The sequence below is a fragment of the Haliotis asinina genome, chromosome 2 (assembly GCF_037392515.1).
Source record: "Haliotis asinina isolate JCU_RB_2024 chromosome 2, JCU_Hal_asi_v2, whole genome shotgun sequence".
In the NCBI taxonomy this organism is placed as follows: Eukaryota; Metazoa; Mollusca; class Gastropoda; order Lepetellida; family Haliotidae; genus Haliotis; species Haliotis asinina.
The window spans coordinates 66,912,271-66,930,666 of NC_090281.1; the positions used below are offsets into that span (position 1 = coordinate 66,912,271).

Genomic DNA, 18,396 nt, shown 5'->3' on the forward strand with positions numbered 1-18,396 from the left:
ACACGTCTGGAAAAATCTCCAGCACGACAATCTGTCGTAGACAGGGCCACCTGTGTGCTCTTCGGATTCATTCCACGTTTGTGATTAACTGAAAAAAGCACATAGAGTACAGGCAATCTCAACTGATCAAGTGTTTTGTCAATGTAAATTGTTTTGTGATTACAGCGTATTGGTGGTTATCTCCCATTGACCGTGGGTATGATTGTGACTGTGACTGCTCCAGTGTCAACATCCAAGTTGGAAGAACCAGAAGGAGACTTGGTGTGATCGCACATCATTACACCTTAATTAGCCCCACCCAAATCCTCTTTATATAAGCTCCGACTCATGATTCCATTGTGCAAAGTTGTGTTTTTGGATATGTTCAAACCTTATTAATGTAAGGAAATGAAGTAGCAGAGAAGACTATGCTCAAGCTATATCAACTGGAAGAGATTTAGCTTGTTTCTCCAAAGGCTTGCAACTGGTTCCGTGGTGTAGTGGTTATCACGTCTGCTTAACACGCAGAAGGCCGCGAGTTCGAGCCTCGCCGGAACCTTATTTTTTCTTGGGGTTGCATTATATCTTGCAATAAGCACAACTCTCTTTCTCAACTTGAAACCTACCACAAGTGAAGCGGGCTTCTTACAGATTAATTCTTTCCTACTTCTCTCCCTTTAACATGTACGTGGGCCCTCAGCATATCCCCGGCTTGTGTTGTGTCAGTGTCAGCGACAGGTATAGGTCATTACAAATACGTGTGCCATGACAGCTAAGGTTCAGTGGTGTAGTGGTTATCACGTCTGCTTCACACGCAGAAGGCCGCGAGTTCGAGCCTCGCCTGAACCTTCCTTTGTTTTTACACCTCCATGAATTGTCGTTTTGCAATTCTTCCTTGCTGACAGATGTCAGAGCAGTTGTGTACTATATCCAATGCGTTATAAGACTCAGGGAGCGTTGTATGAGGTTTGCTAACTGGCATTTATTGAGACAGATGAAAATGGGGTTGGCCAAACCACTCAGAATGCCTCTCTTCCCTCCATCTCTGCCACATGTGACTGAGAGGAACGGTCATCAAGAACCAGGGTTACTAACCTCAGATGGCACTCACCCTGGTTGGCTTCGCGCTCAGAAAGAGAGACTGTCTATCGTCCTCGTGGTTTGGTAGACTGTCAGTTTTACCTGAAGTCATGGCGATGCATACTATAGAAATGATCCCTAAAAGTATGATCTTAACTACTGCGGGCCGGATTTTGTACCTACTTCTTTTCAAAAGGCACGCCCGTGTGGTATGCAATAGCACCTATCGTTGTTGGTACACGTCTGGAAAAATCTCCAGCACGACAATCTGTCGTAGACAGGGCCACCTGTGTGCTCTTCGGATTCATTCCACGTTTGTGATTAACTGAAAAAAGCACATAGAGTACAGGCAATCTCAACTGATCAAGTGTTTTCTCAACGTAAATTGTTTTGTGATTACAGCGTATTGGTGGTTATCTCCAATTGACCGTGGGTATGATTGTGACTGTGACTGCTCCAGTGTCAACATCCAAGTTGGAAGAACCAGAAGGAGACTTGGTGTGATCGCACATCATTACACCTTAATTAGCCCCACCCAAATCCTCTTTATATAAGCTCCGACTCATGATTCCATTGTGCAAAGTTGTGTTTTTGGATATGTTCAAACCTTATTAATGTAAGGAAATGAAGTAGCAGAGAAGACTATGCTCAAGCTATATCACCTGGAAGAGATTTAGCTTGTTTCTCCAAAGGCTTGCAACTGGTTCCGTGGTGTAGTGGTTATCACGTCTGCTTAACACGCAGAAGGCCGCGAGTTCGAGCCTCGCCGGAACCTTATTTTTTCTTGGGGTTGCATTATATCTTGCAATAAGCACAACTCTCTTTCTCAACTTGAAACCTACCACAAGTGAAGCGGACTTGTTACAGATTAATTCTTTCCTACTTCTCTCCCTTTAACGTGTGCGTGGGCCCTCAGCATATCCCCGGCTTGTGTTGTGTCAGTGTCAGCGACAGGTATAGGTCATTACAAATACGTGTGCCATGACAGCTACGGTTCAGTGGTGTAGTGGTTATCACGTCTGCTTCACACGCAGAAGGCCGCGAGTTCGAGCCTCGCCTGAACCATCCTTTGTTTTTACACCTCCATGAATTGTCGTTTTGCAATTCTTCCTTGCTGACAGATGTCAGAGCAGTTGTGTACTATATCCAATGCGTTATAAGACTCAGGGAGCGTTATATGAGGTTTGCTAACTGGCATTTATTGAGACAGATGAAAATGGGGTTGGCCAAACCACTCAGAATGCCTCTCTTCCCTCCATCTCTGCCACATGTGACTGAGAGGAACGGTCATCAAGAACCAGGGTTACTAACCTCAGATGGCACTCACCCTGGTTGGCTTCGCGCTCAGAAAGAGAGACTGTCTATCGTCCTCGTGGTTTGGTAGACTGTCAGTTTTACCTGAAGTCATGGCGATGCATACTATAGAAATGATCCCTAAAAGTATGATCTTAACTACTGCGGGCCGGATTTTGTACCTACTTCTTTTCAAAAGGCACGCCCGTGTGGTATGCAATAGCACCTATCGTTGTTGGTACACGTCTGGAAAAATCTCCAGCACGACAATCTGTCGTAGACAGGGCCACCTGTGTGCTCTTCGGATTCATTCCACGTTTGTGATTAACTGAAAAAAGCACATAGAGTACAGGCAATCTCAACTGATCAAGTGTTTTGTCAATGTAAATTGTTTTGTGATTACAGCGTATTGGTGGTTATCTCCCATTGACCGTGGGTATGATTGTGACTGTGACTGCTCCAGTGTCAACATCCAAGTTGGAAGAACCAGAAGGAGACTTGGTGTGATCGCACATCATTACACCTTAATTAGCCCCACCCAAATCCTCTTTATATAAGCTCCGACTCATGATTCCATTGTGCAAAGTTGTGGTTTTGGATATGTTCAAACCTTATTAATGTAAGGAAATGAAGTAGCAGAGAAGACTATGCTCAAGCTATATCACCTGGAAGAGATTTAGCTTGTTTCTCCAAAGGCTTGCAACTGGTTCCGTGGTGTAGTGGTTATCACGTCTGCTTAACACGCAGAAGGCCGCGAGTTCGAGCCTCGCCGGAACCTTATTTTTTCTTGGGGTTGCATTATATCTTGCAATAAGCACAACTCTCTTTCTCAACTTGAAACCTACCACAAGTGAAGCGGACTTGTTACAGATTAATTCTTTCCTACTTCTCTCCCTTTAACATGTGCGTGGGCCCTCAGCATATCCCCGGCTTGTGTTGTGTCAGTGTCAGCGACAGGTATAGGTCATTACAAATACGTGTGCCATGACAGCTAAGGTTCAGTGGTGTAGTGGTTATCACGTCTGCTTCACACGCAGAAGGCCGCGAGTTCGAGCCTCGCCTGAACCATCCTTTGTTTTTACACCTCCATGAATTGTCGTTTTGCAATTCTTCCTTGCTGACAGATGTCAGAGCAGTTGTGTACTATATCCAATGCGTTATAAGACTCAGGGAGCGTTATATGAGGTTTGCTAACTGGCATTTATTGAGACAGATGAAAATGGGGTTGGCCAAACCACTCAGAATGCCTCTCTTCCCTCCATCTCTGCCACATGTGACTGAGAGGAACGGTCATCAAGAACCAGGGTTACTAACCTCAGATGGCACTCACCCTGGTTGGCTTCGCGCTCAGAAAGAGAGACTGTCTATCGTCCTCGTGGTTTGGTAGACTGTCAGTTTTACCTGAAGTCATGGCGATGCATACTATAGAAATGATCCCTAAAAGTATGATCTTAACTACTGCGGGCCGGATTTTGTACCTACTTCTTTTCAAAAGGCACGCCCGTGTGGTATGCAATAGCACCTATCGTTGTTGGTACACGTCTGGAAAAATCTCCAGCACGACAATCTGTCGTAGACAGGGCCACCTGTGTGCTCTTCGGATTCATTCCACGTTTGTGATTAACTGAAAAAAGCACATAGAGTACAGGCAATCTCAACTGATCAAGTGTTTTGTCAATGTAAATTGTTTTGTGATTACAGCGTATTGGTGGTTATCTCCCATTGACCGTGGGTATGATTGTGACTGTGACTGCTCCAGTGTCAACATCCAAGTTGGAAGAACCAGAAGGAGACTTGGTGTGATCGCACATCATTACACCTTAATTAGCCCCACCCAAATCCTCTTTATATAAGCTCCGACTCATGATTCCATTGTGCAAAGTTGTGTTTTTGGATATGTTCAAACCTTATTAATGTAAGGAAATGAAGTAGCAGAGAAGACTATGCTCAAGCTATATCACCTGGAAGAGATTTAGCTTGTTTCTCCAAAGGCTTGCAACTGGTTCCGTGGTGTAGTGGTTATCACGTCTGCTTAACACGCAGAAGGCCGCGAGTTCGAGCCTCGCCGGAACCTTATTTTTTCTTGGGGTTGCATTATATCTTGCAATAAGCACAACTCTCTTTCTCAACTTGAAACCTACCACAAGTGAAGCGGGCTTCTTACAGATTAATTCTTTCCTACTTCTCTCCCTTTAACATGTGCGTGGGCCCTCAGCATATCCCCGGCTTGTGTTGTGTCAGTGTCAGCGACAGGTATAGGTCATTACAAATACGTGTGCCATGACAGCTAAGGTTCAGTGGTGTAGTGGTTATCACGTCTGCTTCACACGCAGAAGGCCGCGAGTTCGAGCCTCGCCTGAACCATCCTTTGTTTTTACACCTCCATGAATTGTCGTTTTGCAATTCTTCCTTGCTGACAGATGTCAGAGCAGTTGTGTACTATATCCAATGCGTTATAAGACTCAGGGAGCGTTATATGAGGTTTGCTAACTGGCATTTATTGAGACAGATGAAAATGGGGTTGGCCAAACCACTCAGAATGCCTCTCTTCCCTCCATCTCTGCCACATGTGACTGAGAGGAACGGTCATCAAGAACCAGGGTTACTAACCTCAGATGGCACTCACCCTGGTTGGCTTCGCGCTCAGAAAGAGAGACTGTCTATCGTCCTCGTGGTTTGGTAGACTGTCAGTTTTACCTGAAGTCATGGCGATGCATACTATAGAAATGATCCCTAAAAGTATGATCTTAACTACTGCGGGCCGGATTTTGTACCTACTTCTTTTCAAAAGGCACGCCCGTGTGGTATGCAATAGCACCTATCGTTGTTGGTACACGTCTGGAAAAATCTCCAGCACGACAATCTGTCGTAGACAGGGCCACCTGTGTGCTCTTCGGATTCATTCCACGTTTGTGATTAACTGAAAAAAGCACATAGAGTACAGGCAATCTCAACTGATCAAGTGTTTTCTCAATGTAAATTGTTTTGTGATTACAGCGTATTGGTGGTTATCTCCCATTGACCGTGGGTATGATTGTGACTGTGACTGCTCCAGTGTCAACATCCAAGTTGGAAGAACCAGAAGGAGACTTGGTGTGATCGCACATAATTACACCTTAATTAGCCCCACCCAAATCCTCTTTATATAAGCTCCGACTCATGATTCCATTGTGCAAAGTTGTGTTTTTGGATATGTTCAAACCTTATTAATGTAAGGAAATGAAGTAGCAGAGAAGACTATGCTCAAGCTATATCACCTGGAAGAGATTTAGCTTGTTTCTCCAAAGGCATGCAACTGGTTCCGTGGTGTAGTGGTTATCACGTCTGCTTAACACGCAGAAGGCCGCGAGTTCGAGCCTCGCCGGAACCTTATTTTTTCTTGGGGTTGCATTATATCTTGCAATAAGCACAACTCTCTTTCTCAACTTGAAACCTACCACAAGTGAAGCGGACTTGTTACAGATTAATTCTTTCCTACTTCTCTCCCTTTAACATGTGCGTGGGCCCTCAGCATATCCCCGGCTTGTGTTGTGTCAGTGTCAGCGACAGGTATAGGTCATTACAAATACGTGTGCCATGACAGCTAAGGTTCAGTGGTGTAGTGGTTATCACGTCTGCTTCACACGCAGAAGGCCGCGAGTTCGAGCCTCGCCTGAACCTTCCTTTGTTTTTACACCTCCATGAATTGTCGTTTTGCAATTCTTCCTTGCTGACAGATGTCAGAGCAGTTGTGTACTATATCCAATGCGTTATAAGACTCAGGGAGCGTTGTATGAGGTTTGCTAACTGGCATTTATTGAGACAGATGAAAATGGGGTTGGCCAAACCACTCAGAATGCCTCTCTTCCCTCCATCTCTGCCACATGTGACTGAGAGGAACGGTCATCAAGAACCAGGGTTACTAACCTCAGATGGCACTCACCCTGGTTGGCTTCGCGCTCAGAAAGAGAGACTGTCTATCGTCCTCGTGGTTTGGTAGACTGTCAGTTTTACCTGAAGTCATGGCGATGCATACTATAGAAATGATCCCTAAAAGTATGATCTTAACTACTGCGGGCCGGATTTTGTACCGACTTCTTTTCAAAAGGCACGCCCGTGTGGTATGCAATAGCACCTATCGTTGTTGGTACACGTCTGGAAAAATCTCCAGCACGACAATCTGTCGTAGACAGGGCCACCTTGTGTGCTCTTCGGATTCATTCCACGTTTGTGATTAACTGAAAAAAGCACAGAGAGTACAGGCAATCTCAACTGATCAAGTGTTTTGTCAATGTAAATTATTTTGTGATTACAGCGTATTGGTGGTTATCTCCCATTGACCGTGGGTATGATTGTGACTGTGACTGCTCCAGTGTCAACATCCAAGTTGGAAGAACCAGAAGGAGACTAGGTGTGATCGTACATCATTACACCTTAATTAGCCCCACCCAAATCCTCTTTATATAAGCTCCGACTCATGATTCCATTGTGCAAAGTTGTGTTTTTGGATATGTTCAAACCTTATTAATGTAAGGAAATGAAGTAGCAGAGAAGACTATGCTCAAGCTATATCACCTGGAAGAGATTTAGCTTGTTTCTCCAAAGGCTTGCAACTGGTTCCGTGGTGTAGTGGTTATCACGTCTGCTTAACACGCAGAAGGCCGCGAGTTCGAGCCTCGCCGGAACCTTATTTTTTCTTGGGGTTGCATTATATCTTGCAATAAGCACAACTCTCTTTCTCAACTTGAAACCTACCACAAGTGAAGCGGACTTGTTACAGATTAATTCTTTCCTACTTCTCTCCCTTTAACGTGTGCGTGGGCCCTCAGCATATCCCCGGCTTGTGTTGTGTCAGTGTCAGCGACAGGTATAGGTCATTACAAATACGTGTGCCATGACAGCTAACGTTCAGTGGTGTAGTGGTTATCACGTCTGCTTCACACGCAGAAGGCCGCGAGTTCGAGCCTCGCCTGAACCTTCCTTTTTTTTTACACCTCCATGAATTGTCGTTTTGCAATTCTTCCTTGCTGACAGATGTCAGAGCAGTTGTGTACTATATCCAATGCGTTATAAGACTCAGGGAGCGTTATATGAGGTTTGCTAACTGGCATTTATTGAGACAGATGAAAATGGGGTTGGCCAAACCACTCAGAATGCCTCTCTTCCCTCCATCTCTGCCACATGTGACTGAGAGGAACGGTCATCAAGAACCAGGGTTACTAACCTCAGATGGCACTCACCCTGGTTGGCTTCGCGCTCAGAAAGAGAGACTGTCTATCGTCCTCGTGGTTTGGTAGACTGTCAGTTTTACCTGAAGTCATGGCGATGCATACTATAGAAATGATCCCTAAAAGTATGATCTTAACTACTGCGGGCCGGATTTTGTACCGACTTCTTTTCAAAAGGCACGCCCGTGTGGTATGCAATAGCACCTATCGTTGTTGGTACACGTCTGGAAAAATCTCCAGCACGACAATCTGTCGTAGACAGGGCCACCTGTGTGCTCTTCGGATTCATTCCACGTTTGTGATTAACTGAAAAAAGCACATAGAGTACAGGCAATCTCAACTGATCAAGTGTTTTCTCAATGTAAATTGTTTTGTGATTACAGCGTATTGGTGGTTATCTCCCATTGACCGTGGGTATGATTGTGACTGTGACTGCTCCAGTGTCAACATCCAAGTTGGAAGAACCAGAAGGAGACTTGGTGTGATCGCACATAATTACACCTTAATTAGCCCCACCCAAATCCTCTTTATATAAGCTCCGACTCATGATTCCATTGTGCAAAGTTGTGTTTTTGGATATGTTCAAACCTTATTAATGTAAGGAAATGAAGTAGCAGAGAAGACTATGCCCAAGCTATATCACCTGGAAGAGATTTAGCTTGTTTCTCCAAAGGCTTGCAACTGGTTCCGTGGTGTAGTGGTTATCACGTCTGCTTAACACGCAGAAGGCCGCGAGTTCGAGCCTCGCCGGAACCTTATTTTTTCTTGGGGTTGCATTATATCTTGCAATAAGCACAACTCTCTTTCTCAACTTGAAACCTACCACAAGTGAAGCGGACTTGTTACAGATTAATTCTTTCCTACTTCTCTCCCTTTAACATGTACGTGGGCCCTCAGCATATCCCCGGCTTGTGTTGTGTCAGTGTCAGCGACAGGTATAGGTCATTACAAATACGTGTGCCATGACAGCTAAGGTTCAGTGGTGTAGTGGTTATCACGTCTGCTTCACACGCAGAAGGCCGCGAGTTCGAGCCTCGCCTGAACCTTCCTTTGTTTTTACACCTCCATGAATTGTCGTTTTGCAATTCTTCCTTGCTGACAGATGTCAGAGCAGTTGTGTACTATATCCAATGCGTTATAAGACTCAGGGAGCGTTATATGAGGTTTGCTAACTGGCATTTATTGAGACAGATGAAAATGGGGTTGGCCAAACCACTCAGAATGCCTCTCTTCCCTCCATCTCTGCCACATGTGACTGAGAGGAACGGTCATCAAGAACCAGGGTTACTAACCTCAGATGGCACTCACCCTGGTTGGCTTCGCGCTCAGAAAGAGAGACTGTCTATCGTCCTCGTGGTTTGGTAGACTGTCAGTTTTACCTGAAGTCATGGCGATGCATACTATAGAAATGATCCCTAAAAGTATGATCTTAACTACTGCGGGCCGGATTTTGTACCTACTTCTTTTCAAAAGGCACGCCCGTGTGGTATGCAATAGCACCTATCGTTGTTGGTACACGTCTGGAAAAATCTCCAGCACGACAATCTGTCGTAGACAGGGCCACCTGTGTGCTCTTCGGATTCATTCCACGTTTGTGATTAACTGAAAAAAGCACATAGAGTACAGGCAATCTCAACTGATCAAGTGTTTTCTCAATGTAAATTGTTTTGTGATTACAGCGTATTGGTGGTTATCTCCCATTGACCGTGGGTATGATTGTGACTGTGACTGCTCCAGTGTCAACATCCAAGTTGGAAGAACCAGAAGGAGACTTGGTGTGATCGCACATCATTACACCTTAATTAGCCCCACCCAAATCCTCTTTATATAAGCTCCGACTCATGATTCCATTGTGCAAAGTTGTGCTTTTGGATATGTTCAAACCTTATTAATGTAAGGAAATGAAGTAGCAGAGAAGACTATGCTCAAGCTATATCACCTGGAAGAGATTTAGCTTGTTTCTCCAAAGGCTTGCAACTGGTTCCGTGGTGTAGTGGTTATCACGTCTGCTTAACACGCAGAAGGCCGCGAGTTCGAGCCTCGCCGGAACCTTATTTTTTCTTGGGGTTGCATTATATCTTGCAATAAGCACAACTCTCTTTCTCAACTTGAAACCTACCACAAGTGAAGCGGGCTTCTTACAGATTAATTCTTTCCTACTTCTCTCCCTTTAACATGTACGTGGGCCCTCAGCATATCCCCGGCTTGTGTTGTGTCAGTGTCAGCGACAGGTATAGGTCATTACAAATACGTGTGCCATGACAGCTAAGGTTCAGTGGTGTAGTGGTTATCACGTCTGCTTCACACGCAGAAGGCCGCGAGTTCGAGCCTCGCCTGAACCTTCCTTTGTTTTTACACCTCCATGAATTGTCGTTTTGCAATTCTTCCTTGCTGACAGATGTCAGAGCAGTTGTGTACTATATCCAATGCGTTATAAGACTCAGGGAGCGTTATATGAGGTTTGCTAACTGGCATTTATTGAGACAGATGAAAATGGGGTTGGCCAAACCACTCAGAATGCCTCTCTTCCCTCCATCTCTGCCACATGTGACTGAGAGGAACGGTCATCAAGAACCAGGGTTACTAACCTCAGATGGCACTCACCCTGGTTGGCTTCGCGCTCAGAAAGAGAGACTGTCTATCGTCCTCGTGGTTTGGTAGACTGTCAGTTTTACCTGAAGTCATGGCGATGCATACTATAGAAATGATCCCTAAAAGTATGATCTTAACTACTGCGGGCCGGATTTTGTACCTACTTCTTTTCAAAAGGCACGCCCGTGTGGTATGCAATAGCACCTATCGTTGTTGGTACACGTCTGGAAAAATCTCCAGCACGACAATCTGTCGTAGACAGGGCCACCTGTGTGCTCTTCGGATTCATTCCACGTTTGTGATTAACTGAAAAAAGCACATAGAGTACAGGCAATCTCAACTGATCAAGTGTTTTCTCAATGTAAATTGTTTTGTGATTACAGCGTATTGGTGGTTATCTCCCATTGACCGTGGGTATGATTGTGACTGTGACTGCTCCAGTGTCAACATCCAAGTTGGAAGAACCAGAAGGAGACTTGGTGTGATCGCACATCATTACACCTTAATTAGCCCCACCCAAATCCTCTTTATATAAGCTCCGACTCATGATTCCATTGTGCAAAGTTGTGCTTTTGGATATGTTCAAACCTTATTAATGTAAGGAAATGAAGTAGCAGAGAAGACTATGCTCAAGCTATATCACCTGGAAGAGATTTAGCTTGTTTCTCCAAAGGCTTGCAACTGGTTCCGTGGTGTAGTGGTTATCACGTCTGCTTAACACGCAGAAGGCCGCGAGTTCGAGCCTCGCCGGAACCTTATTTTTTCTTGGGGTTGCATTATATCTTGCAATAAGCACAACTCTCTTTCTCAACTTGAAACCTACCACAAGTGAAGCGGACTTCTTACAGATTAATTCTTTCCTACTTCTCTCCCTTTAACATGTACGTGGGCCCTCAGCATATCCCCGGCTTGTGTTGTGTCAGTGTCAGCGACAGGTATAGGTCATTACAAATACGTGTGCCATGACAGCTAAGGTTCAGTGGTGTAGTGGTTATCACGTCTGCTTCACACGCAGAAGGCCGCGAGTTCGAGCCTCGCCTGAACCTTCCTTTGTTTTTACACCTCCATGAATTGTCGTTTTGCAATTCTTCCTTGCTGACAGATGTCAGAGCAGTTGTGTACTATATCCAATGCGTTATAAGACTCAGGGAGCGTTATATGAGGTTTGCTAACTGGCATTTATTGAGACAGATGAAAATGGGGTTGGCCAAACCACTCAGAATGCCTCTCTTCCCTCCATCTCTGCCACATGTGACTGAGAGGAACGGTCATCAAGAACCAGGGTTACTAACCTCAGATGGCACTCACCCTGGTTGGCTTCGCGCTCAGAAAGAGAGACTGTCTATCGTCCTCGTGGTTTGGTAGACTGTCAGTTTTACCTGAAGTCATGGCGATGCATACTATAGAAATGATCCCTAAAAGTATGATCTTAACTACTGCGGGCCGGATTTTGTACCGACTTCTTTTCAAAAGGCACGCCCGTGTGGTATGCAATAGCACCTATCGTTGTTGGTACACGTCTGGAAAAATCTCCAGCACGACAATCTGTCGTAGACAGGGCCACCTGTGTGCTCTTCGGATTCATTCCACGTTTGTGATTAACTGAAAAAAGCACATAGAGTACAGGCAATCTCAACTGATCAAGTGTTTTGTCAATGTAAATTGTTTTGTGATTACAGCGTATTGGTGGTTATCTCCCATTGACCGTGGGTATGATTGTGACTGTGACTGCTCCAGTGTCAACATCCAAGTTGGAAGAACCAGAAGGAGACTTGGTGTGATCGCACATCATTACACCTTAATTAGCCCCACCCAAATCCTCTTTATATAAGCTCCGACTCATGATTCCATTGTGCAAAGTTGTGTTTTTGGATATGTTCAAACCTTATTAATGTAAGGAAATGAAGTAGCAGAGAAGACTATGCTCAAGCTATATCACCTGGAAGAGATTTAGCTTGTTTCTCCAAAGGCTTGCAACTGGTTCCGTGGTGTAGTGGTTATCACGTCTGCTTAACACGCAGAAGGCCGCGAGTTCGAGCCTCGCCGGAACCTTATTTTTTCTTGGGGTTGCATTATATCTTGCAATAAGCACAACTCTCTTTCTCAACTTGAAACCTACCACAAGTGAAGCGGGCTTCTTACAGATTAATTCTTTCCTACTTCTCTCCCTTTAACATGTACGTGGGCCCTCAGCATATCCCCGGCTTGTGTTGTGTCAGTGTCAGCGACAGGTATAGGTCATTACAAATACGTGTGCCATGACAGCTAAGGTTCAGTGGTGTAGTGGTTATCACGTCTGCTTCACACGCAGAAGGCCGCGAGTTCGAGCCTCGCCTGAACCATCCTTTGTTTTTACACCTCCATGAATTGTCGTTTTGCAATTCTTCCTTGCTGACAGATGTCAGAGCAGTTGTGTACTATATCCAATGCGTTATAAGACTCAGGGAGCGTTATATGAGGTTTGCTAACTGGCATTTATTGAGACAGATGAAAATGGGGTTGGCCAAACCACTCAGAATGCCTCTCTTCCCTCCATCTCTGCCACATGTGACTGAGAGGAACGGTCATCAAGAACCAGGGTTACTAACCTCAGATGGCACTCACCCTGGTTGGCTTCGCGCTCAGAAAGAGAGACTGTCTATCGAACTCGTGGTTTGGTAGACTGTCAGTTTTACCTGAAGTCATGGCGATGCATACTATAGAAATGATCCCTAAAAGTATGATCTTAACTACTGCGGGCCGGATTTTGTACCTACTTCTTTTCAAAAGGCACGCCCGTGTGGTATGCAATAGCACCTATCGTTGTTGGTACACGTCTGGAAAAATCTCCAGCACGACAATCTGTCGTAGACAGGGCCACCTGTGTGCTCTTCGGATTCATTCCACGTTTGTGATTAACTGAAAAAAGCACATAGAGTACAGGCAATCTCAACTGATCAAGTGTTTTGTCAATGTAAATTGTTTTGTGATTACAGCGTATTGGTGGTTATCTCCCATTGACCGTGGGTATGATTGTGACTGTGACTGCTCCAGTGTCAACATCCAAGTTGGAAGAACCAGAAGGAGACTTGGTGTGATCGCACATCATTACACCTTAATTAGCCCCACCCAAATCCTCTTTATATAAGCTCCGACTCATGATTCCATTGTGCAAAGTTGTGTTTTTGGATATGTTCAAACCTTATTAATGTAAGGAAATGAAGTAGCAGAGAAGACTATGCTCAAGCTATATCACCTGGAAGACATTTAGCTTGTTTCTCCAAAGGCTTGCAACTGGTTCCGTGGTGTAGTGGTTATCACGTCTGCTTAACACGCAGAAGGCCGCGAGTTCGAGCCTCGCCGGAACCTTATTTTTTCTTGGGGTTGCATTATATCTTGCAATAAGCACAACTCTCTTTCTCAACTTGAAACCTACCACAAGTGAAGCGGGCTTCTTACAGATTAATTCTTTCCTACTTCTCTCCCTTTAACATGTACGTGGGCCCTCAGCATATCCCCGGCTTGTGTTGTGTCAGTGTCAGCGACAGGTATAGGTCATTACAAATACGTGTGCCATGACAGCTAAGGTTCAGTGGTGTAGTGGTTATCACGTCTGCTTCACACGCAGAAGGCCGCGAGTTCGAGCCTCGCCTGAACCATCCTTTGTTTTTACACCTCCATGAATTGTCGTTTTGCAATTCTTCCTTGCTGACAGATGTCAGAGCAGTTGTGTACTATATCCAATGCGTTATAAGACTCAGGGAGCGTTATATGAGGTTTGCTAACTGGCATTTATTGAGACAGATGAAAATGGGGTTGGCCAAACCACTCAGAATGCCTCTCTTCCCTCCATCTCTGCCACATGTGACTGAGAGGAACGGTCATCAAGAACCAGGGTTACTAACCTCAGATGGCACTCACCCTGGTTGGCTTCGCGCTCAGAAAGAGAGACTGTCTATCGAACTCGTGGTTTGGTAGACTGTCAGTTTTACCTGAAGTCATGGCGATGCATACTATAGAAATGATCCCTAAAAGTATGATCTTAACTACTGCGGGCCGGATTTTGTACCTACTTCTTTTCAAAAGGCACGCCCGTGTGGTATGCAATAGCACCTATCGTTGTTGGTACACGTCTGGAAAAATCTCCAGCACGACAATCTGTCGTAGACAGGGCCACCTGTGTGCTCTTCGGATTCATTCCACGTTTGTGATTAACTGAAAAAAGCACATAGAGTACAGGCAATCTCAACTGATCAAGTGTTTTGTCAATGTAAATTGTTTTGTGATTACAGCGTATTGGTGGTTATCTCCCATTGACCGTGGGTATGATTGTGACTGTGACTGCTCCAGTGTCAACATCCAAGTTGGAAGAACCAGAAGGAGACTTGGTGTGATCGCACATCATTACACCTTAATTAGCCCCACCCAAATCCTCTTTATATAAGCTCCGACTCATGATTCCATTGTGCAAAGTTGTGTTTTTGGATATGTTCAAACCTTATTAATGTAAGGAAATGAAGTAGCAGAGAAGACTATGCTCAAGCTATATCACCTGGAAGAGATTTAGCTTGTTTCTCCAAAGGCTTGCAACTGGTTCCGTGGTGTAGTGGTTATCACGTCTGCTTAACACGCAGAAGGCCGCGAGTTCGAGCCTCGCCGGAACCTTATTTTTTCTTGGGGTTGCATTATATCTTGCAATAAGCACAACTCTCTTTCTCAACTTGAAACCTACCACAAGTGAAGCGGACTTGTTACAGATTAATTCTTTCCTACTTCTCTCCCTTCAACGTGTGCGTGGGCCCTCAGCATATCCCCGGCTTGTGTTGTGTCAGTGTCAGCGACAGGTATAGGTCATTACAAATACGTGTGCCATGACAGCTAAGGTTCAGTGGTGTAGTGGTTATCACGTCTGCTTCACACGCAGAAGGCCGCGAGTTCGAGCCTCGCCTGAACCTTCCTTTGTTTTTACACCTCCATGAATTGTCGTTTTGCAATTCTTCCTTGCTGACAGATGTCAGAGCAGTTGTGTACTATATCCAATGCGTTATAAGACTCAGGGAGCGTTATATGAGGTTTGCTAACTGGCATTTATTGAGACAGATGAAAATGGGGTTGGCCAAACCACTCAGAATGCCTCTCTTCCCTCCATCTCTGCCACATGTGACTGAGAGGAACGGTCATCAAGAACCAGGGTTACTAACCTCAGATGGCACTCACCCTGGTTGGCTTCGCGCTCAGAAAGAGAGACTGTCTATCGTCCTCGTGGTTTGGTAGACTGTCAGTTTTACCTGAAGTCATGGCGATGCATACTATAGAAATGATCCCTAAAAGTATGATCTTAACTACTGCGGGCCGGATTTTGTACCGACTTCTTTTCAAAAGGCACGCCCGTGTGGTATGCAATAGCACCTATCGTTGTTGGTACACGTCTGGAAAAATCTCCAGCACGACAATCTGTCGTAGACAGGGCCACCTGTGTGCTCTTCGGATTCATTCCACGTTTGTGATTAACTGAAAAAAGCACATAGAGTACAGGCAATCTCAACTGATCAAGTGTTTTGTCAATGTAAATTGTTTTGTGATTACAGCGTATTGGTGGTTATCTCCCATTGACCGTGGGTATGATTGTGACTGTGACTGCTCCAGTGTCAACATCCAAGTTGGAAGAACCAGAAGGAGACTTGGTGTGATCGCACATCATTACACCTTAATTAGCCCCACCCAAATCCTCTTTATATAAGCTCCGACTCATGATTCCATTGTGCAAAGTTGTGTTTTTGGATATGTTCAAACCTTATTAATGTAAGGAAATGAAGTAGCAGAGAAGACTATGCTCAAGCTATATCACCTGGAAGAGATTTAGCTTGTTTCTCCAAAGGCTTGCAACTGGTTCCGTGGTGTAGTGGTTATCACGTCTGCTTAACACGCAGAAGGCCGCGAGTTCGAGCCTCGCCGGAACCTTATTTTTTCTTGGGGTTGCATTATATCTTGCAATAAGCACAACTCTCTTTCTCAACTTGAAACCTACCACAAGTGAAGCGGACTTCTTACAGATTAATTCTTTCCTACTTCTCTCCCTTTAACGTGTGCGTGGGCCCTCAGCATATCCCCGGCTTGTGTTGTGTCAGTGTCAGCGACAGGTATAGGTCATTACAAATACGTGTGCCATGACAGCTAAGGTTCAGTGGTGTAGTGGTTATCACGTCTGCTTCACACGCAGAAGGCCGCGAGTTCGAGCCTCGCCTGAACCTTCCTTTGTTTTTACACCTCCATGAATTGTCGTTTTGCAATTCTTCCTTGCTGACAGATGTCAGAGCAGTTGTGTACTATATCCAATGCGTTATAAGACTCAGGGAGCGTTATATGAGGTTTGCTAACTGGCATTTATTGAGACAGATGAAAATGGGGTTGGCCAAACCACTCAGAATGCCTCTCTTCCCTCCATCTCTGCCACATGTGACTGAGAGGAACGGTCATCAAGAACCAGGGTTACTAACCTCAGATGGCACTCACCCTGGTTGGCTTCGCGCTCAGAAAGAGAGACTGTCTATCGTCCTCGTGGTTTGGTAGACTGTCAGTTTTACCTGAAGTCATGGCGATGCATACTATAGAAATGATCCCTAAAAGTATGATCTTAACTACTGCGGGCCGGATTTTGTACCTACTTCTTTTCAAAAGGCACGCCCGTGTGGTATGCAATAGCACCTATCGTTGTTGGTACACGTCTGGAAAAATCTCCAGCACGACAATCTGTCGTAGACAGGGCCACCTGTGTGCTCTTCGGATTCATTCCACGTTTGTGATTAACTGAAAAAAGCACATAGAGTACAGGCAATCTCAACTGATCAAGTGTTTTCTCAATGTAAATTGTTTTGTGATTACAGCGTATTGGTGGTTATCTCCCATTGACCGTGGGTATGATTGTGACTGTGACTGCTCCAGTGTCAACATCCAAGTTGGAAGAACCAGAAGGAGACTTGGTGTGATCGCACATCATTACACCTTAATTAGCCCCACCCAAATCCTCTTTATATAAGCTCCGACTCATGATTCCATTGTGCAAAGTTGTGTTTTTGGATATGTTCAAACCTTATTAATGTAAGGAAATGAAGTAGCAGAGAAGACTATGCTCAAGCTATATCACCTGGAAGAGATTTAGCTTGTTTCTCCAAAGGCTTGCAACTGGTTCCGTGGTGTAGTGGTTATCACGTCTGCTTAACACGCAGAAGGCCGCGAGTTCGAGCCTCGCCGGAACCTTATTTTTTCTTGGGGTTGCATTATATCTTGCAATAAGCACAACTCTCTTTCTCAACTTGAAACCTACCACAAGTGAAGCGGGCTTCTTACAGATTAATTCTTTCCTACTTCTCTCCCTTTAACATGTACGTGGGCCCTCAGCATATCCCCGGCTTGTGTTGTGTCAGTGTCAGCGACAGGTATAGGTCATTACAAATACGTGTGCCATGACAGCTAAGGTTCAGTGGTGTAGTTTTTATCACGTCTGCTTCACACGCAGAAGGCCGCGAGTTCGAGCCTCGCCTGAACCTTCCTTTGTTTTTACACCTCCATGAATTGTCGTTTTGCAATTCTTCCTTGCTGACAGATGTCAGAGCAGTTGTGTACTATATCCAATGCGTTATAAGACTCAGGGAGCGTTATATGAGGTTTGCTAACTGGCATTTATTGAGACAGATGAAAATGGGGTTGGCCAAACCACTCAGAATGCCTCTCTTCCCTCCATCTCTGCCACATGTCACTGAGAGGAACGGTCATCAAGAACCAGGGTTACTAACCTCAGATGGCACTCACCCTGGTTGGCTTCGCGCTCAGAAAGAGAGACTGTCTATCGTCCTCGTGGTTTGGTAGACTGTCAGTTTTACCTGAAGTCATGGCGATGCATACTATAGAAATGATCCCTAAAAGTATGATCTTAACTACTGCGGGCCGGATTTTGTACCGACTTCTTTTCAAAAGGCACGCCCGTGTGGTATGCAATAGCACCTATCGTTGTTGGTACACGTCTGGAAAAATCTCCAGCACGACAATCTGTCGTAGACAGGGCCACCTGTGTGCTCTTCGGATTCATTCCACGTTTGTGATTAACTGAAAAAAGCACATAGAGTACAGGCAATCTCAACTGATCAAGTGTTTTCTCAATGTAAATTGTTTTGTGATTACAGCGTATTGGTGGTTATCTCCCATTGACCGTGGGTATGATTGTGACTGTGACTGCTCCAGTGTCAACATCCAAGTTGGAAGAACCAGA

The 18,396-nt window shown here is 45.0% G+C and overlaps 42 non-coding genes across 42 annotated transcripts; 28 read left to right on the plus strand and 14 right to left on the minus strand.

Moving 5' to 3' along the window:
• The first annotated feature begins 465 nt into the window (after positions 1-465).
• Positions 466-538, plus strand: Trnav-aac (transfer RNA valine (anticodon AAC)). The gene has a single exon. It is a non-coding gene; the product is annotated as a tRNA-Val (tRNA).
• Positions 539-755: 217 nt separating this feature from the next.
• On the plus strand, positions 756-828 carry Trnav-cac (transfer RNA valine (anticodon CAC)). The gene has a single exon. It is a non-coding gene; the product is annotated as a tRNA-Val (tRNA).
• Positions 829-993: 165 nt separating this feature from the next.
• LOC137275055 (small nucleolar RNA U3) lies at positions 994-1,213 on the minus strand. The gene has a single exon (XR_010956381.1). It is a non-coding gene; the product is annotated as a small nucleolar RNA U3 (small nucleolar RNA).
• A 548-nt stretch (positions 1,214-1,761) lies between these two features.
• Positions 1,762-1,834, plus strand: Trnav-aac (transfer RNA valine (anticodon AAC)). The gene has a single exon. It is a non-coding gene; the product is annotated as a tRNA-Val (tRNA).
• A 217-nt stretch (positions 1,835-2,051) lies between these two features.
• Trnav-cac (transfer RNA valine (anticodon CAC)) lies at positions 2,052-2,124 on the plus strand. Its single transcript has one exon. It is a non-coding gene; the product is annotated as a tRNA-Val (tRNA).
• Positions 2,125-2,289: 165 nt separating this feature from the next.
• LOC137275056 (small nucleolar RNA U3) lies at positions 2,290-2,509 on the minus strand. Its single transcript, XR_010956382.1, has one exon. It is a non-coding gene; the product is annotated as a small nucleolar RNA U3 (small nucleolar RNA).
• A 548-nt stretch (positions 2,510-3,057) lies between these two features.
• On the plus strand, positions 3,058-3,130 carry Trnav-aac (transfer RNA valine (anticodon AAC)). Its single transcript has one exon. It is a non-coding gene; the product is annotated as a tRNA-Val (tRNA).
• Positions 3,131-3,347: 217 nt separating this feature from the next.
• Trnav-cac (transfer RNA valine (anticodon CAC)) lies at positions 3,348-3,420 on the plus strand. The gene has a single exon. It is a non-coding gene; the product is annotated as a tRNA-Val (tRNA).
• Positions 3,421-3,585: 165 nt separating this feature from the next.
• LOC137275058 (small nucleolar RNA U3) lies at positions 3,586-3,805 on the minus strand. Its single transcript, XR_010956383.1, has one exon. It is a non-coding gene; the product is annotated as a small nucleolar RNA U3 (small nucleolar RNA).
• A 548-nt stretch (positions 3,806-4,353) lies between these two features.
• Positions 4,354-4,426, plus strand: Trnav-aac (transfer RNA valine (anticodon AAC)). Its single transcript has one exon. It is a non-coding gene; the product is annotated as a tRNA-Val (tRNA).
• A 217-nt stretch (positions 4,427-4,643) lies between these two features.
• Trnav-cac (transfer RNA valine (anticodon CAC)) lies at positions 4,644-4,716 on the plus strand. Its single transcript has one exon. It is a non-coding gene; the product is annotated as a tRNA-Val (tRNA).
• Positions 4,717-4,881: 165 nt separating this feature from the next.
• Positions 4,882-5,101, minus strand: LOC137275059 (small nucleolar RNA U3). Its single transcript, XR_010956384.1, has one exon. It is a non-coding gene; the product is annotated as a small nucleolar RNA U3 (small nucleolar RNA).
• Positions 5,102-5,649: 548 nt separating this feature from the next.
• On the plus strand, positions 5,650-5,722 carry Trnav-aac (transfer RNA valine (anticodon AAC)). Its single transcript has one exon. It is a non-coding gene; the product is annotated as a tRNA-Val (tRNA).
• Positions 5,723-5,939: 217 nt separating this feature from the next.
• Positions 5,940-6,012, plus strand: Trnav-cac (transfer RNA valine (anticodon CAC)). Its single transcript has one exon. It is a non-coding gene; the product is annotated as a tRNA-Val (tRNA).
• A 165-nt stretch (positions 6,013-6,177) lies between these two features.
• On the minus strand, positions 6,178-6,397 carry LOC137275060 (small nucleolar RNA U3). Its single transcript, XR_010956385.1, has one exon. It is a non-coding gene; the product is annotated as a small nucleolar RNA U3 (small nucleolar RNA).
• A 549-nt stretch (positions 6,398-6,946) lies between these two features.
• On the plus strand, positions 6,947-7,019 carry Trnav-aac (transfer RNA valine (anticodon AAC)). The gene has a single exon. It is a non-coding gene; the product is annotated as a tRNA-Val (tRNA).
• A 217-nt stretch (positions 7,020-7,236) lies between these two features.
• On the plus strand, positions 7,237-7,309 carry Trnav-cac (transfer RNA valine (anticodon CAC)). The gene has a single exon. It is a non-coding gene; the product is annotated as a tRNA-Val (tRNA).
• Positions 7,310-7,474: 165 nt separating this feature from the next.
• On the minus strand, positions 7,475-7,694 carry LOC137275062 (small nucleolar RNA U3). The gene has a single exon (XR_010956387.1). It is a non-coding gene; the product is annotated as a small nucleolar RNA U3 (small nucleolar RNA).
• Positions 7,695-8,242: 548 nt separating this feature from the next.
• Trnav-aac (transfer RNA valine (anticodon AAC)) lies at positions 8,243-8,315 on the plus strand. The gene has a single exon. It is a non-coding gene; the product is annotated as a tRNA-Val (tRNA).
• Positions 8,316-8,532: 217 nt separating this feature from the next.
• Trnav-cac (transfer RNA valine (anticodon CAC)) lies at positions 8,533-8,605 on the plus strand. Its single transcript has one exon. It is a non-coding gene; the product is annotated as a tRNA-Val (tRNA).
• Positions 8,606-8,770: 165 nt separating this feature from the next.
• LOC137275063 (small nucleolar RNA U3) lies at positions 8,771-8,990 on the minus strand. Its single transcript, XR_010956388.1, has one exon. It is a non-coding gene; the product is annotated as a small nucleolar RNA U3 (small nucleolar RNA).
• A 548-nt stretch (positions 8,991-9,538) lies between these two features.
• On the plus strand, positions 9,539-9,611 carry Trnav-aac (transfer RNA valine (anticodon AAC)). The gene has a single exon. It is a non-coding gene; the product is annotated as a tRNA-Val (tRNA).
• A 217-nt stretch (positions 9,612-9,828) lies between these two features.
• On the plus strand, positions 9,829-9,901 carry Trnav-cac (transfer RNA valine (anticodon CAC)). Its single transcript has one exon. It is a non-coding gene; the product is annotated as a tRNA-Val (tRNA).
• A 165-nt stretch (positions 9,902-10,066) lies between these two features.
• On the minus strand, positions 10,067-10,286 carry LOC137275064 (small nucleolar RNA U3). Its single transcript, XR_010956389.1, has one exon. It is a non-coding gene; the product is annotated as a small nucleolar RNA U3 (small nucleolar RNA).
• Positions 10,287-10,834: 548 nt separating this feature from the next.
• Trnav-aac (transfer RNA valine (anticodon AAC)) lies at positions 10,835-10,907 on the plus strand. The gene has a single exon. It is a non-coding gene; the product is annotated as a tRNA-Val (tRNA).
• A 217-nt stretch (positions 10,908-11,124) lies between these two features.
• Positions 11,125-11,197, plus strand: Trnav-cac (transfer RNA valine (anticodon CAC)). Its single transcript has one exon. It is a non-coding gene; the product is annotated as a tRNA-Val (tRNA).
• A 165-nt stretch (positions 11,198-11,362) lies between these two features.
• LOC137275065 (small nucleolar RNA U3) lies at positions 11,363-11,582 on the minus strand. The gene has a single exon (XR_010956390.1). It is a non-coding gene; the product is annotated as a small nucleolar RNA U3 (small nucleolar RNA).
• Positions 11,583-12,130: 548 nt separating this feature from the next.
• Trnav-aac (transfer RNA valine (anticodon AAC)) lies at positions 12,131-12,203 on the plus strand. Its single transcript has one exon. It is a non-coding gene; the product is annotated as a tRNA-Val (tRNA).
• Positions 12,204-12,420: 217 nt separating this feature from the next.
• Trnav-cac (transfer RNA valine (anticodon CAC)) lies at positions 12,421-12,493 on the plus strand. Its single transcript has one exon. It is a non-coding gene; the product is annotated as a tRNA-Val (tRNA).
• Positions 12,494-12,658: 165 nt separating this feature from the next.
• LOC137275231 (small nucleolar RNA U3) lies at positions 12,659-12,878 on the minus strand. The gene has a single exon (XR_010956547.1). It is a non-coding gene; the product is annotated as a small nucleolar RNA U3 (small nucleolar RNA).
• Positions 12,879-13,426: 548 nt separating this feature from the next.
• Positions 13,427-13,499, plus strand: Trnav-aac (transfer RNA valine (anticodon AAC)). Its single transcript has one exon. It is a non-coding gene; the product is annotated as a tRNA-Val (tRNA).
• Positions 13,500-13,716: 217 nt separating this feature from the next.
• Positions 13,717-13,789, plus strand: Trnav-cac (transfer RNA valine (anticodon CAC)). The gene has a single exon. It is a non-coding gene; the product is annotated as a tRNA-Val (tRNA).
• Positions 13,790-13,954: 165 nt separating this feature from the next.
• Positions 13,955-14,174, minus strand: LOC137275233 (small nucleolar RNA U3). The gene has a single exon (XR_010956548.1). It is a non-coding gene; the product is annotated as a small nucleolar RNA U3 (small nucleolar RNA).
• Positions 14,175-14,722: 548 nt separating this feature from the next.
• On the plus strand, positions 14,723-14,795 carry Trnav-aac (transfer RNA valine (anticodon AAC)). Its single transcript has one exon. It is a non-coding gene; the product is annotated as a tRNA-Val (tRNA).
• Positions 14,796-15,012: 217 nt separating this feature from the next.
• Trnav-cac (transfer RNA valine (anticodon CAC)) lies at positions 15,013-15,085 on the plus strand. Its single transcript has one exon. It is a non-coding gene; the product is annotated as a tRNA-Val (tRNA).
• A 165-nt stretch (positions 15,086-15,250) lies between these two features.
• LOC137275066 (small nucleolar RNA U3) lies at positions 15,251-15,470 on the minus strand. Its single transcript, XR_010956391.1, has one exon. It is a non-coding gene; the product is annotated as a small nucleolar RNA U3 (small nucleolar RNA).
• Positions 15,471-16,018: 548 nt separating this feature from the next.
• Positions 16,019-16,091, plus strand: Trnav-aac (transfer RNA valine (anticodon AAC)). The gene has a single exon. It is a non-coding gene; the product is annotated as a tRNA-Val (tRNA).
• Positions 16,092-16,308: 217 nt separating this feature from the next.
• Trnav-cac (transfer RNA valine (anticodon CAC)) lies at positions 16,309-16,381 on the plus strand. The gene has a single exon. It is a non-coding gene; the product is annotated as a tRNA-Val (tRNA).
• Positions 16,382-16,546: 165 nt separating this feature from the next.
• Positions 16,547-16,766, minus strand: LOC137275067 (small nucleolar RNA U3). The gene has a single exon (XR_010956392.1). It is a non-coding gene; the product is annotated as a small nucleolar RNA U3 (small nucleolar RNA).
• A 548-nt stretch (positions 16,767-17,314) lies between these two features.
• Positions 17,315-17,387, plus strand: Trnav-aac (transfer RNA valine (anticodon AAC)). The gene has a single exon. It is a non-coding gene; the product is annotated as a tRNA-Val (tRNA).
• A 217-nt stretch (positions 17,388-17,604) lies between these two features.
• Trnav-cac (transfer RNA valine (anticodon CAC)) lies at positions 17,605-17,677 on the plus strand. Its single transcript has one exon. It is a non-coding gene; the product is annotated as a tRNA-Val (tRNA).
• A 165-nt stretch (positions 17,678-17,842) lies between these two features.
• Positions 17,843-18,062, minus strand: LOC137275216 (small nucleolar RNA U3). The gene has a single exon (XR_010956532.1). It is a non-coding gene; the product is annotated as a small nucleolar RNA U3 (small nucleolar RNA).
• Between the last annotated feature and the right edge of the window lie 334 nt (positions 18,063-18,396).